Below are 14,052 nucleotides of genomic sequence, written 5' to 3' on the forward strand. Positions count from 1 at the left end.
AAGTGTCAAGAAGGAGTACCAAATTGGATCTATAGTCACAGCTTATCTTATTAGCTATCTTCTTTCACATTTGAGCGATATTTATATATTGCAATATGATAAGATTATTGTTTGATTTGTACAACTTTCTCTGCTTTAGTAGAATTTATGTTTCAATACGTCAAATGTTTTGAAATTTGGCAAGTAGTTTCTTTAATTGAGAGGCTCGATCTCTAGCTCTCTTGTTCGCTAGATCGAGTTTTACGCACGTGGCTACGGGACGGTCTGACAATCGTAACGTTATATTGTTTACATATTCGAAAGATTGAAAGGTAAGAAAGCTGAATTCAAACAGTGTGAACATTGATGAAAATATCGGGACCAGTATGCATGATGTATTGTTTTACAGGGTTTCCCACGATTTATTGGTTGGTCCCCATACATGTTTGGTTGGTTCTAATTTTTTTTTGTGCGTTCCCACGATTTTTGGCCGTTTCCCAGATTTTTTTGGTTTATTTGTATTGATATCCAACTGGGCGATACCAATAATTTATGGGAACGAACCAAAAATCTATGGGATACGATTAAAACATCGTGGGAACGCACCAAAAAATCATGAGAACTGACCAATAAATCGTGGGAAACCCTGTAAGTAAATTATTTAAACTAAAATTTCACATAACATCAAGAGATCCTAAAAACTAACAATGTTTATCTTACGCAACACATTGAGATACATATTAAGAAGTAAGATTCCAATACTAAAATGTAAGGCTACAAGCCATTACATGATCAATACTATCATCACTGATGCATATCTATGACGATCAAAACAACAGTAAACATCATTCAACGTACCGAAACCAACAAAGCAATTTTAATTAATACCGATCCATCGCTACAACCATATTCGCTCGGTTTCGCGATTGTGAAAGGAAATGCAATAAAAAAGAACGTTCCGCATTCACACCCGAAATGAATGTCCTCTCGCTTCTTTCTTCGATGTACCTTTTTTGTCCGGACCGATCGGATCGGTCTCTTCCAGAAAGCACAGAAGCAGCAGCTCCCTCGGCCTGGGTTGCCAGATCGCTAGCAATTAAGGTTATAATTTGATAAACTGCTGCCATTTATTTCATCATCAACAGCAGCAGCATCCCCACAAGACGATCATCAAAAACGATCGTCGTGTACGGTTGCGTTCCGCCAGCGAATTGGCAACCGAAGTATAGCGCGCACCGCGTAATTGAATACGTACTTCGCGCTTTGCGAAGATGCTGGCGTCTTTCGTGCTGGCAGGGTATTCGGAAATGGCATCGTAAAGAGGTTTTAATTATTTAATGACATTTAGCACAAGATACGGAGGATGCTTCAGATGATGAGAAGGTTCGTTTGTTGGGGACAAACAGCAGGTCTATAAGGCTGGAACGAATCACAATTCGCAATGGAGCTGGTGCGTACGTAAGATGATGGGAAGTTTTGCAAGCTGCATTCTGTACTGTACTCATCATAAAACAAGCTATAAAACTAGTTATGCCGATAGGTAACAAACACTTTATCGGATCGGTTTGTCCAGTTTCCACACTGCTGGCAAGCAAATGGCAGCAATTATAGATTTATAGGCACAGCAGGTAATTGATGTGCGCTCGTAAAGTCTCTATCTAAATGACGGACATAAGCGATGTCCATCAGAAGACACATAAAAGTCTAGTGTGCAGGAACATTTGCTTGCAATTGACGATTAATATCTCCGGCAGGAGACAATTGTGCATATCCAATTCCTGCTAAGGTTCCATTACAGCCGATGACGATGGGGATGTTTATGACGTTGGGTGTGCCGAAAATTAAATTTAATACCCTTTCTTGCATCTTCAAGCGTTCCAGCATAGCTGTGCTGTGCCGACTAACCAAAACATGCCCCATTGTGCATTCAATCAGGCCTCCCGGGGGGTTCGAATGTCCGGTTTGTGACACGCCCCGAGGTGAGGTGGAAGGAGAGTGTGTATAATCATGTCGTCATGTCGTCATAAAGTATCAATCGTACAAAATGCTAATTACAGTCGGTTACACAGAGCCATGAGAGTAAGTCATTATCTAAATCTTCGCCACAGTCGTTACCTTCTCCTCGGGTTTCCTATTCTAGGCTGCCCCGGTATTGTCAAATGCTTGGTGGATGGGTCGAACGCTTGAAAGGTAGGCAGTAAGAGGAGGAGCCAGCTGCATTAATTCTCTGTCATCTCAAGCAGTGTTGTGCAAATTTGCCCACTGACTCTCGCTCGCTCTCCCACCTGTCGAACCATTGTGTTGCTGTGGCGCAAGATTCGACGGAGAGAATGCCATGGCGGCGTGGTGGTTTCGCGTTCACTGTTAATGAAACTGAAGTTAGATGTCTCACCGTTGGGCCACATCTGAGACGTGATAGACACCCAGCGGCCCCGGTAGGCGGACCCGGCTCAGGTGCAACGTCAAGAGGTGAGCTGTTATCATTAATTCATTCCTCCTCCAAGGGAAGGAGTTACCCCCGTGCGCCTATTGGTAACGCGAAGGACTCTCCCTACGTAAGTCGTATCTCCCCCTGTCAGTGTGTCGATCAAGCGCTCATAACTAATCAGTTGTCGTTGTCTGACGGTGACAGACGGACGACAATGCTAGAACAAATAGTTTCGTTCGAAATTGGATAAGTGACGGCTGGTGGGAAATGGGAATTGTACCAGCAGGGCCCTCCCCCTGATAATGAGGTGTAGAAATTATAGGTTGTTTGGATATGGCGTTGTGGTATGGGCTTTAAACTCGACGCTACGTTCAGGTCTGTGTTGAAAGTGAGACGAGATTGATATATGAAAGGCACATTGCGCACCGAATGAAACCGGGACGAAGCGATCTTGTGTGCATTATGCTTGGGATGGAAGATCGGATAAGGCTTTTGTGTGAAGGGTGTCTTAAGCAATGGAACGGCATTTCTGTGCGATAAAACGTTGAATTTAAATGGAAAATTCATACCGTTGCCGTTAATGATATGGTGAAATAGTCAACGATCTGTTGAAGTCATGAGCATTATCTTAAATTTGCCAAATTCATATCTGCTAATTATACATAGTTTTACGCTCCGTTTGATTTATGATCGCAATAATCTCCAAGTATGTTGACAGTAACACATTTGGTAAGTATTTAAATGTATTTTTTAAATTATCAATTTCAGAGTATTTCAATCGAGCATTCCATCTTGTTTGCTTGTCAATGTTTGACATATATTTGACATGTTTTAGTCACATTCGAATGAAGTGTTTGAGTTTGACTTTAATCAATTCAGTATGTTGCTTACGACATATAGCTTGAAAAAGACATTTTAAAGTTCAAATGTTTAACATTTTTAATAATTACTGGTCATTTTATTGCATCAAGATGAATTGACTATTTGAGACTCTAGACAGGTTATTATGCAGTATGGAATTTATTCTTGCCATTTTCAAATATGCATAAAGTTATGCAATTGGACACGCTACCCCACAAGAAATTTAATTAATTACACTAACGTGATACGCCGCAACACAACCCGCCGATGGGTGTGAGTGGTAATGAGCAGTTACAAATCCCACTATTAATTACGGTACTTACAATGATCCATCGAGACGAGTAAACGATTGAATGGAATGTTTAAAATATGTGTTTGATTGTGTGATAATTTCATTTTAAAAAAGTCTGAAGATCCGTCTCGTAACGAGATGATTAATGAAACGCATCGGTGATCAGCGCTAGGCACGGCACGGTTCTTAATTGATTTAAATCCAATCGATGAAAAACATACTATCGCTGATGCACAATTAAATTGTGTACATAATGTGTGCCCATCACCGATTTGCTAGGACGGTGAGAAATGAGATTCATTCGATAACCACCTGTTGTGAGCTGAAGAAGGTTAAAGAAGGTAGTACACAACCCTGCGGACAGATCTGCTGCTCTGCAGCGAGAAGGCATTTCAGATGGAATGTTTCAAACCTTCATAAATCATAAAACCGATTCAAATGACATACAGCGCGGGTTAGGAGGCATTGGTTAGTTTGTGTGAGCTTAGACATTTGTTGCATGGCTTGGGAGCTGCAGTTGCAGAAGATGTTTGTGAAATTGTTTTATGCATTTTAAAGCAATCTTGTCCGCTCAAGGTGTTAGAACTGTTTGTTGTAGAGGGAAATGAAATCATTTCTAATTCTCCACTACTACTCCCTATTTCCGAAGATTTATCGCCCTCAAGCCCATGCCAAACCCGTCGCTCAAACTCATTATTCAAATTGATGGAATCGAACTGACCAAAGGGCTGCTCGGATAGGTTTCTTCAGCAGGCTCGGGAAACGAACAAATCTTTCACCAGACAAACACTTCGCACCCCGTTGTGCACCACATACGGACACCAAACCACACCCGTGTACACAACAACACACACCTTCTACAAAATCAACATCCCAACATGGCACACGATCACGTTGTGTTCTTTTCGGTGAGATCTTCCCGAAAGCTTTCATCTGCGATGGATAGAAGATTGTATTCGTTAGATCACCCGTTTGTTGTTGGTGGTTTGTTGGCGCTTTTTTTTCGCACACCAAAGTCCCCCAGGTAATTATTCATTTCCTGCATAGCAGCCAGCTCGCCAACTCTTTGCACCACGCGTCGCTTCATCAATCTCCCGCGCGACCGTAAATCCCGACGCGCCTCGGATAAACGGTTCGACCTAGATTTTGCGCTAGCGCAGGCGAAACTAATTAAACGGTTCAGGAATTGAACCGCTTCAATCTATTTCATTAATCAGATCCGTCCGTGTGCACTGCACTTTCGTGCGCGTTGTTGTTTGCCCGTTTGTGGCTGAAGCTCGCGGAACGGGTCAGCAATTGAACGCTCCTTGTGGCTTGTGGGTGCTCCTCTGGAGCGTTACTTGGTGGTTGGAGGGCTTTTTTGGACACGACAACTAATCGCACACGAAGCCAGGCTGAGGATTGTTGAATGGTAAGTAGGGTTGGAGAGTGCAGAGGAAATTTCGCTACACGGTGATATATCGGTACCAGAGGGCTCTCCAGAAATCCTCCCGATCACGATCCCGGAAGAGAGATGGGCAACAACAGCCAAGAAAAGGCAGAAAGTAGTGCGGATGTGAGATAAAAGCGCTTCTCTGATCCAGACTTTGCCTGTGGTCTTGTTGCTAGCTGCGCTGGCTTGTCTAGCACTGAGGCTAGCAGCTATCTACGATCATGCCGTGGTGGATATATCCGATTAGATCAGCAACTCAAGCTCATGCCAACGATTAATCGGTATACGATGGGTAACGCCACACAGTGACCGTGCATGGTTACTCGTCTAATGGGGGGAAGGAATTTAATTTAATTTGAATACGGTTTAAAATCATGTTCAATTAGGTTTTTTGCCACATTGTTCATCACATCAATTAAAACTGCGATGTGATCAACGATCACATAGACACCTTTCTTAGTACATCTTTAAGCTATTTTTAGCAGCTAAAAGAGTCTAAAAACATGTTTCGTACACAACAGAAATACGTCAGAAGAGGGAAGAAAGTAGGAATACAAAACAAAATGCTTACATATGGTCAATTAATCAGCGCGTTCACGTTGCAAATGAAGCTGCAGCACACCCACTAGACTCACTCTTTCGCCTGACCCGTTTGCCGGCGTAAAGAAAAAAACGGACGTACGGCGTAAACCGTAATCGCTACCAGGAAACAAATCAACTTCCACTAAATATTTTCCACAAACACACACCGGCACACAAACACTCACTATAATCTTTCCTTCTTTCTATGTTTTCCTGCTACACACAAGATGGAAGCACATCTAATCAGTTCACTATCAAGCCGGAACGTAAGCACACCGGGACGATATACTAAACAGCCGCGTCGGAAGGATGCATTAGTTGATACACTTTCAGTAGCCACTATCAGCAGTGTTTGTTTTGCTGCCCATAAAATGTACAACAGATGAGCAACACAGATCGGGATGTCTGCTGGATGAGTGTAAAATCATCACGTTCCTCGCTACATCGGGATTTGTGGAACTTTCGCTGAATGTTGTATATCTTTTTTAAAACATCGTCATATGAGTATTTCACTGCACTTGTCCACTCGCGATCACTCTATGGTTCATTGCACAGTGCCTGTGCGCACGAATGTTGCTGAACGATGTTCACCCGGTCGGTGTTGTTGGCAGACTGAGCGTGCCTTTGAGACGTCGATTCGCTTAACGTGGGGCCACAGATCCGATGTGATGCTGCCGGGAGAGCGTGAACAACTGTTGAGGAGGATAGTGTTTCTCTCTCTCCCTCTCGCTATCTCTGTCTCGCTTCAGCGGAACGTTTTCAGGCGTTATTAAGCTCAGCTGATTGTTGAACCGCTCACACTGGAGGGATGATCAGCATTTTAACGCACGACGGAACACTCGTTACATGGAGGATTTTTGTCGCAGGAGAGTAAGTCTGTAAGTACATAAAGAGACAATGTTTGGTTTTTAGTAGATATATAATGAACAATTGCTACATTATTGCCAGAAGATATGTTTTGAATTTTATTAAAGAATACAATATCAATTCAAAATTGCACTTCACACGTTCAACGCCTGAAGTGGGTTCTTAGGGGCCGTTAATTCAACGAAATCTCTGATTCTGAACTGAATGAGTATATTCTAACTTGTTATATCTTAATTATTTCTTAAACAATGAGATCGATATAGTTTTTAAGTATGATTACCATACAAAACTGTCATTAACATTCTCACCGAATAGAATATCTTTTTTCATTTGATTGTGCGGATCAATATGGTCATGAGTTAATCGCACGTGCTGATATCCGGTCTCATAGTGCGTTAGTTCGAATCTGTTCTTGAGGTAATTCACAATAAATTCTTTATCATCATTACGTTCCTGGATAAAAATATCACGTCTACTTATAATGACGTATGCAATAGTAAGTCAGATCAAGTCTTGGATTTAGAAGTAAGCTATTTGTTCTCCATTTCAGAGTGGCTCATAAAACAGATAAAGGAAATATCTCAACCTTCAAAATATAGCACCGTGTAAGTCGTTCTTTTGAAAGCACACGGAGGTGTGACGCTCTGAGCTTAGGTCCAAAAATATGGGTGGCAAACCTAACCTTATCTCTGTATTTCTCATACCACTACCACACATTTATTCATTGGATTAGGTAAAACTGAACACTCCCCTCGATGATAGCAAATCGTTGCCTTGCCATACTGCATGCTATAATCAACAAAAAAAAAAAAACAAAACAATGTTTTCAAATTTCCCTCCTCATTATTCTACTGATTGGATCATCACATTTTGTTTGCTGGTCGTCAAATGGGCCAGCACCGAAAAATAATGTTGTACATATTTTTATTGCACCTATCCACCGCGTGTTTGTGTTTGTGCTTTACCGTTCTTAGCCCACTGAAGTCCAGATTGATATGTGCCTTCCTTCGCGACACAACCTCCCCCGGCCCCCCTGCAACGATTACGAACTCATTTGCCTCTCTCTGTCCCTCATCTTCACATTATTTTTGAAACCTTTTCCAAGAATTGCTTGATAAGCCGGGCTTGGTTGATAGGCTACAGCACACGCTGCGCACGTTATCAAAGACGCAAGCGCGTACCTAATGAAGGAGGACGCGATCGCGTCTCGGTTCCCTTTTCACACACAGAACTGTCATATCGCGGGCGGGCGCGCGTGTTTTGAGTGAATCGAATGAAGCTGTCAAACTTTCCCGGTGCGACTAATCTTTTTTCCTCCTCCCTTTGCCGGACCTCTACGTGTCGCCGCCCGTACACACCGTACTGAATGTGTGTGTACGTGACGTGCGGACACATGTGCGCGCGAGCTCCCGATCGCTCTTTCTCTGTGCTCGCTCTCTTATCAGTACTCCATGTTCCTGCGGGGGGAGCTTGTGATTGGACCGAATGGGTTGGCCAATCGTGTTAGGTGTGTAATGAAAAACTTGGAGCTTGGGGAGCCGCGGACCGAAAAAAAAACAAAATACTGGCTCCACCATTCGATCAAATCAGGAAGCGCAGACGATTCTTGGGGCACTGGAGGAGTGAAGTGATAAGTTGAATAGAGCATCTCATACGGAGATAACTGCCGCATGAGATGAGCGAAAGTTGTTTTCAGTGATAATATTAATACGTTATTTTGTCTAATCCGCAAACGCTTTATCAACCTTCGAATTTGAATGTTCGAGCAGCAGCGTGGGGATGGAGATGGACGACATACAGGGTTTCCCACGATTTATTGGTCAGTTCCCATGATTTTTTGTTGCGTTCCCACGATTGTTTGGTCGTATCCCATTAATTTTTGGTTCGTTCCCATAATTTATTGATATTTTCCGATTGGATATCAATACATATGGACCAAAAATTTCTGGGAAACGACCAAAAAATCGTGGGAACGCACCAAAAAAAATATGGGAACGCACCAAAAATTGATGGGAATCAACCAATAAATCGTGGGAAACCCTGTAAAGCGAACGACCACATCTGAAGGGACCCACCCAACCGGACATGTCTGGTCCATTGACAGGAACAGATGTTTTCTGTTCCTCCCGGGCAATACACTTCACTTGTTCGAATCAATTTACCAATGTGTTAAATGTGTGTTCTACCATTGAGCCATGTTCTGTGCCGGCGGAATGTCCAGTGAAGTCCAGTCCGCACCATAATCGTCTGACAATTCGCTCGACCGTCGCACCGTGCACCGAAGGAGTTACCGACCCTGTGGGTGCCGACGAGCGACGTTGCTACATATTTGATTAATATATTCCTACCCGCATTGGTGAAGGGCGATGAGTGGAGTAAAGCGTCTTAAGTTACATATACACACACACACGCGTTTGAAATGGAGTTAATTAAACATTACCGGCGGTGAAATTGAAAATGGAATTCATTAGAATACATTATCGGGTTACGCTACGGATGTTGATGGCGATTTTCGATTTTGGACAGGCAGTCGACCAACGACCGGCGCTTCTCATGTCTTCTTCTCATTGCCTCCCCCTCCCCTCCGGTTGGTTCGTTGGTGGCTTGAGAAAAAAAGTCAGAAGCACGATGAAGTGCGACGAAGAGAAGAGTGTCCGGTTTGCATTTCATTTGCAAAATCATGTGTGTTTGTTATAGCTGGTGTGGATTTCGTGATTGTTCTATGTTCCGACCGCTCTTGTCCCGAAGCTTGTTGTCAATTGACGCTCGAGACAGCACGGTTTGGAGGCATGGAGGAGCTCGAAATCAATGACTTCTAGAGGCCGTACGCTTCTTGGGGAGAACTGAAGAATTGAGCGCTTGAGAATTTGAGACGATTAGAGCAAACAGTAGCAGCTTATCGCTTTGTTTTGCACGGCAAACGATGACTTGTACTTGCTTTTCGTTGTCAAAGTACGAAATTAAAAGAAATTGTTTACATCGGCAACAGCCGCAAGATAATATTAAATTGTAAGTTGTTTCTGAACTTTAGAGAGAGTAGCGATAGGAATAAATAAATAAATGAATTCATCCACTACAAGACGTATTGATACCGCAAAAGCATTGGACACATGTCTAATGGGGAGTTGTAGATACAATTTGAAAATATTCTGAAGAACTTGAAAATATCAATTTCTTAGACATCTTAGGAGATCATACATATTCTTCTTCTTCTATTATGTGTGACGCCCTACGCGGACATGCCAGCCTATTTAGGCTTTCGAAATTTAATTCATTACCAGATAGGCAGTCCTTGCTACGGGAAAAGGTCCATTATAGACTTGAACCCATGATGGCCATGTTATTGAGTCGTTCGAGTTGACGAATATACCACGAGACCACCCCAAGACATCATATATAAAAGAATCTTTACTAGATGGATAGTTTGGTGAACGATGTCACTACACTGAATCATAAAACATCATATATTTAAGCTTGCAATGTCTACGATTAAGTACTTTGACATAATATAGTAACTACTGGAGTTTGGTTGGGGTTTTTCACAGTATTCTATTGCTCCTATTGGTCTACAAGGATTTTTGAACAATATGGTAAGCCTCTAGAGCACCCTAATTAGTCTTGGACGGAGAACTTCAGATATGACTGGCATCTGACGTTCGTAGAATCATAGACACTGTCATCGAAGACCCAGTTCGAAGACATAGTTAGTCAGATGAAGATGAAATAAATGACTCATTTATCATGCCAAAACCAACTTATTCGTAGCAATGAGTCCAAAAGCCTTTTCAAAACTACTTATATTTAACTATTTTACAGTCGTATTTCATTACATCGAAATAATCTTATCATATTATTATAAGTTTGAGCTACTATTACACAAGCGAAACCATCTTTTCTAACTGTATATTGGAAGATGCGTTACATCGAACCAATGCATACGATGTTATTTGTTCCTGCTTTTTGGTGCAAGCTCCAATCTCCACACAACACTCAGTGCGAATGATTCACCCAACACGTCCGAAAGATATCTTCAAAACAAAATGCGACACACACTCGGTGTTCCCTGTTGTACGTCAGTATATGGTTTCTTTTTTTCTTCTGTGCCTTCACCCAATTACGGCAGTGTGACGAGGGATGGCCTCAGATCGACCACGTATACCTGTGCGCACGTTGGCCTGTTTGCTTCTCAGGTTTATAATTTTATGATTTCGCGTAATAATAGTAATGATTATAAAAAAGTGATTCCAGTCCTGCGGTGAGACTGGCAAGCGAAAGATGGGGAAACCCATAACCTGTGTACTCCGGCACAACACACAGCATCTTCGATGCACTGTGGGTTTGAAAATGGTCGTTTGTGAAAAAACAAGAACGCTTCACCGCAATCGGATGAATGAGCGCATCACTCCTTGTGCTCCTAGTTCCATGCCATTTTTTTTTCTTCTGTTCAGCACAAGAAAAAGCCCCTTATTTTAGAAGCTGCCCTACCATTCGCTCCCGGCGAAGTAGGCAACAAGTATGACAGCATGTTTTATGACCATGCGAAATGTGAGCCGCAGCCCATAGTTAGACGGGGCCGCGAATGAAATATCATTTACTTTGCGCGCGCATTATTATCGTCTGCCGCGAGTGCCTTTTTTTGTTGCCCTCCCCATCATTTTCCTCCGGGGCATCCCTTTCCGTTCCGAGTTTTCCCTGCCTCCCGGAGCTAAATGAGTTCCTGCCGTGGTGTGAAGTGCATCGAATGCACTCGGCCACAAGCTGAAGGAGAGGCACACGTTACAGGGGTCGTTTGGTTTTAATGCGTGCCATGCCGGCCGTTTCTCAAGGGGCCACACTAAAGGCAACCCATTTTTCCGTGAGATAGGAACAGTTTGTGGCGGGTGAGGTTTTTTTGTTGTTGTGTCGGTTGGAACCACGTGCGCACGCGGGATGGCAGTTATATCTTGGGATCTCTCTCTCGTTTTCTGCCTGTGTGTGTATGTCTGTGATCGTAGCGTTGTTGTAAAAATAACCGTCAAAAACACAAAGCTTTAGATAGATACAGCTCCATACACTGAATCGCCGGAACATAACGCTGGAGCGGACGTAAAAGATCCGCTGCGCTGCAAGCGGGTAAAGCAAAACACGTAGCCGGACGACCAACATTAGCCATGCGTCATCGTCCAAACGTCGCCGTGTGTTCTACGTTGCGGAATGGAGTCTGATGGTTGCTACGGTTTTCCGCAACGTCGCTACATCAGAGGTGAAATTACAGTGAGTGTAAAGTTTTGGCAACGTTTTGATGGATTTAATTTTTTATCTTTCCTTTTCGATACTTACAATTGCAATTAAAGAAAAACCATTCAACTTTCAACCAGCTTGAAATTTTATTTCACTATTTATTTCAACCATGTTAAAGGAAAATTTAGAAAACAACGCATCTAGAAGGAGGAAATTTTACAAAATGTATGAAAACACGGTTCTTTTAAGAATCAAAAATCTTGAAATAATATAATAAAAAGTAATATAAATTTTTGGAAATCCTCTTTGATAATTTAAAAAAAAATTACAACAACGTAATTTGATTTTTGAAAGGAACGCAAAAGAAAGATTAGCCTACGAAAGAATCATCTAGAAAAGATTGCATTTAAAAAAAAACAGAAAAATAAATCGATAAAATCGATCGGAAACACCACAAAAGTATAAACAGCTGTAAAAAATAGTTTAACAAAAAAAACTGGAAAATTCTAAACATATACCAAATAATCAGCATTTTTATACGAAACGATTGAATGCAGCATACGCCATAATAATACAATACTGAATATCTCAGAATGTCATCAATTACATCATCACAAACATACATAGTTTGGTCAAGATAACCGAAACAGTCATAAGTCATTACTGTCATTATCAGTAGAAATTTTTGAAGCGAAAATAATTTCCAAAAAGTTTGCTATGAAAACAAAAATGGCTCAATTAATCTTTTTGCTTAGCAGTGTTGCATAATAAAACGAGGCCAAATGAACGCAAAAAAAAAACTCAAAAACCAAAACATGCACAAACAAATTCACAGCTCGTTGATGACTTTTTCAAGGGCAAACGCATCGGTTGGCAGGACCTGTGCATGGGGGGGATGATATGGTACAGATTTTGCTTCCACTGACCAAGGGAGAATGCAATGATGCTCGAAAATCAAAACAAACCCGTCGGCGATAACCGGGCGCGCGGCGCGAATTGCTCTGGCCGAACGTTTCATTTTGCAAAATAAAAGCGAAAAACAAAACAAAAACTCACCCAAAACCGTTGCAAACACTGCCGGTAGATGCGAGAGGGAAGCACAGAGGAGTAAGGAAAGCTAATTATATGATACTGTATAGCACGGCACAGCAAGCGGCCGTAACCGTAAAGAATGAAAATGAAACAATTTCCTATCACATTGCACCAGGTCAGCAAACGGTGCGAGCTTTATGTGCGGCTTGCGCATCACATTTCGCATCACACGCCCCCGGGAGACACTTGCGGATGGAAAAGAGTTCAAACCATTTCCCAGTGCCCATACACTGTTGCGAAGGGTTAAGGAAAGTATACGGTTATGGTGCTAGGGAGCAACACTCATTCACATCGTTGTGATAGCCATCGTGAGGATTTTTTTCCTTGTCAAACGTGTTCTTCCCCTATCCATGGACACTTGCAAGAAAGATCCTCTTTCTTACGAGCTAGAAAGAAAGACATTATGTGCTAGTATATATTCCTACAACTAGACGATAGCAAAGCAAGACAAATTTTCCCGACACAAACATGCCGCCCTAAGCACAATTTGTCGGGATGAAACGCGCTCACCGGCGCTCAAGTGTCGTGAGAAATGTCGCATATTTTAATCAACCGTAACATCACGTACGTACGTAGATGTTCTAGCAGCAGCAAACTCACTTCCGATCCATACATTTATACGCTTTGCATCGTTGCCCCCGAGGGGTTTTGTTCGGGTCAGTAGCGTCGGACAGTGTGCGCTGAAGATGCCGCCATCATAATGACGGTCGATGCGGTCATTGGACGGAGTCAATTTAAATAATATTCCGGATGGGTTCGGCAACATCTAGCAGTTCGTAATGGTTCACTTGTGTCAAATGTGCTGACAAAGTGTGTTGGAAGTAGGTTTTTTGAAGACGTATGGTCCAATGCATGCTGGTTGGTATGGAAATACCGGAATAGAATGATGATATTGATGGCTGACATTACAACTCAAAACTGGAATCGTATTTGGTAGATTTGTGATGTATTTTGGATGCACAAATCAGTAAGCAACGAACAACATGAAGCTACAGAAAAAAAGGTAGTATTAAATTAAGAGTATTTTTATTGTTATATGACGCCACAACCGTAGTTGGATGGTCAAGATTTACCTAAGCCACTTAAATAATTCACTACCGATGACAATGATTGGTTTGCTCATAGCAGAATGGTCAAATCCTACGTAAGGTAGAAATATTCAAACGTTCAAACGGCGTGGTTATAAATATTATTAGTTAATAATTTACTGTTGGGACTAATAAAGTCTACAAAAACGTATCTTATACAATATACCAAAGCCTTACAAAGTTTGATAACCGACAAGAGCACGAAAGTGCT

General features: G+C 42.1%; 1 protein-coding gene across 3 annotated transcripts in view; it reads right to left on the reverse strand.

Moving 5' to 3' along the window:
* Nucleotides 1-14,052, reverse strand: part of LOC1270999 (protein N-terminal asparagine amidohydrolase) — a 36,503-nt gene that overhangs the window by 11,967 nt on the left and 10,484 nt on the right. For all 3 annotated transcript variants that reach the window (XM_061662655.1, XM_061662657.1, XM_061662656.1), the window contains one exon: nt 5,564-6,450. The gene's annotated coding sequence lies outside the window, so the exon portion shown is untranslated. The remainder of the gene's footprint in view (nt 1-5,563; nt 6,451-14,052) is intronic.

Source organism: Anopheles gambiae, chromosome 3 (assembly GCF_943734735.2).
Source record: "Anopheles gambiae chromosome 3, idAnoGambNW_F1_1, whole genome shotgun sequence".
NCBI classification, from domain to species: domain Eukaryota; kingdom Metazoa; phylum Arthropoda; class Insecta; order Diptera; family Culicidae; genus Anopheles; species Anopheles gambiae.